The 2,500-nt window shown below is 76.5% G+C and overlaps 1 non-coding gene across 1 annotated transcript; it reads right to left on the bottom strand.

Annotated features, from left to right (window-relative positions):
- Positions 1–1,004: 1,004 nt before the first annotated feature.
- On the bottom strand, positions 1,005–1,157 carry LOC119233292 (5.8S ribosomal RNA). Its single transcript, XR_005122368.1, has one exon. It is a non-coding gene; the product is annotated as a 5.8S ribosomal RNA (ribosomal RNA).
- Between the last annotated feature and the right edge of the window lie 1,343 nt (positions 1,158–2,500).

The raw sequence follows: 2,500 nt of genomic DNA, 5'->3' as shown, positions 1-2,500 counted from the left end.
GGGGGTGGTCGCGAGGGAGACGGGCCGCGGGGGAACCAGGCGCGGCGCGGCGCGCGGAGGCCACGGTCAAGCACGGGCCGGCGGCACGGGAGCGGGCGCCCACCGCTCCCCCCCACCGGGCGGGGCCGCGGGGGGAGGCGCGGGTCGGTCGGCCGCGGCGGGGGCCCGCCGGCCCCCCGAGGGCGAGGAACGCGCGGGGGCGGGGTGCGGGGGAGGGGGCTGGCAGTCGGGCGGGCGGACGTGGGGGAACCGGACGGACGGCGGCGGCGGCGCGCCCCAGCCAAGGGGACGCGCCGCCGCGCGGCGACCGGCCCTTACCCGCCAACGACCCGACCCGACCCGACCCCCACCCGGCAACACCGCCGCCCCGGCCCCATCGCCTCGGACGGCCGACGGGGTCGCCGCCGGCGACCCGACAACCCCAAGCACGGCCGACGACGCCGGGGGGGGGCGCGGCCCGGGGCGGGCCGGCCGGTGCGGGCGCGCTGCCGCGACCCGAGGGGCAAGCGCGCGGCGGCGGGCGGCACCGCGGCGTCCCGCGGGCCGCCGCCGGGGCACGCATCCCCGGGGCGCGGGCGCGGGCGCAGGGGCCGACCCCCCAACGGCAGGGGCGCCCCCCACCCCGAGAGAGGGGGGCTGGGTCGCGGGCTCCGGCCCCGGACGCGCGGCGTCCGAAACCGTACCCCCGAGGCCGGGCGACCCCGCAAGACCGCGGGCGGCGCGAGAGCAAGACCCCAACCAAGGGCTCGGACAAGCCCGTGGCGGCCGTCAGGCTCCCCCGGGCGCGAGGCTCCCCAAAACTCGCTTTTGGCCACAACCTCTCGCGGGCGGCGCAAGCCCCCCCCACAACCACCACCACCCACCCCCCCCACAAAGGGGGGCGGGGCGCCGGTGGGGGGAGACACGCCGCCGTCTGCACTTAGGGGGACGGAGGGACCGAGGCGGCCCTGCGAGGGGTAACCCCCAGCCGCGCGGCGCACGGGGCGTCGCGATTGATCGTCAAGCGACGCTCAGACAGGCGTAGCCCCGGGAGGAACCCGGGGCCGCAAGTGCGTTCGAAGTGTCGATGATCAATGTGTCCTGCAATTCACATTAATTCTCGCAGCTAGCTGCGTTCTTCATCGACGCACGAGCCGAGTGATCCACCGCTAAGAGTCGTACGAGGTTTTTAGGACGTTGACAAGCAACGTGGGTCTGGCACGGCACGGTTTTTTTCCCTCCCCACCTCCACTGCCCCCCCACCCCGAGGTGGGGGAGGTGCGAGTGGGGGGGGGGTTGCCTCCAGCCGGGGCCAGCAGAAAGACGAGATCAAAAGACCAGGAAAAAATAGAGGTCGGAAAGGCGGTTCCAACACGGGGCGCCTGGGCACCGAACCCACAAGGGACGGGGCTCAGACACGCCCCACAGGCGCCCGGGGGGGGGCCCACCGCCTCTTCCCTGCATGCGCAGGGGGAGGCGGGGGTCTGGAGGAGAGAATGAAGGGGGGGGAGACCTTGGCCCCCCCCCCAACCAAAACCTCCTCACGGGCCCAACCGCCCCGACCCAAGGCGGGCAAGGCCGACCCCCCAAGGGGTCTTTAAACCACCGCGCCGGAACGCGCTAGGTACCTGGGACAGGGGTGGGGCGGGCGAGGCGGGGGCCACCACACGGCCCAGCCCCGGCCTCCGACACCGACGCCACCCGGCCACGGCCGCCCCACGGAGGGGGCGGGGGGGGACCCAAGCCCGCGACGTGCACGCCCCGCTCAAGCAGACGGCCAAAACCGCCGCCGCCACCGCCGCCGCATTCCGGAGGCCACCGAGCGCCACCGGCTTTTTCCCCCAACCCCCCGCCCCACCCCCGGCGGCCCGCGCATCCCGGGCCCCCCAACGCCCCGGAAGGGGCGAGGGGGACTGGCGTTGGGAAGCGGGCCTCAAAAGCCGGGGGGGGCGGGGGGGCGCGTGGGAGGGCGGCGCTGAGGAGCCGGGGCAACGCGACTGCCACCGAGACGAGACAGGCGGGAAACGGCGGGGACACGCCCGAGAGCGGGCGGCGGGCGGGGCGGGGGCGGATCCCGGAGGACCCACCCCAAACCCCGACCCGCACAAGCCCTTCCATGGGGAAGCGTCGACGGCGTGGGCCCGTGGCCCCCGGCCCCGGCGGGGGACGGGGACGCGACCGGGGACGACCGGCGCCAGAGAGAACCGGAGAGGGGGGCCGGGGAAGCGACCCCCGCAGGGCAAAGGCCCTCGACCCGCCCCAGGCGCGGGGGGCGGCTGACGGAAAGAAAGCCGGCGAGAGGGGCACGGCGGAGGGGCGGCAAACGGCGGCGGGAGAGGCAGCGGCTACGGCGCGGAGAGGCCGGAGACAGGGGGGGGCAGCGCATGGAGACGGGGCGGAGGCGGGGGTGGGGGGCGGTGCAAGCGAACGGCGGTGGGCCAAGGCGGCTACGGACGGGTGGGTGGGGGGACGGCAAGACCGGGGGGCGAACAGGGCACGGAGCCCAGCCCCCAAATCACAC

This window comes from Talpa occidentalis, unplaced genomic scaffold, assembly GCF_014898055.3.
Source record: "Talpa occidentalis isolate TD23 unplaced genomic scaffold, MPIMG_talOcc4v2.1 talOcc4.72, whole genome shotgun sequence".
NCBI classification, from domain to species: domain Eukaryota; kingdom Metazoa; phylum Chordata; class Mammalia; order Eulipotyphla; family Talpidae; genus Talpa; species Talpa occidentalis.
The sequence above is the reverse complement of the archived record's forward strand: the minus strand, read 5'-3'. Positions and strand labels throughout refer to the sequence as shown.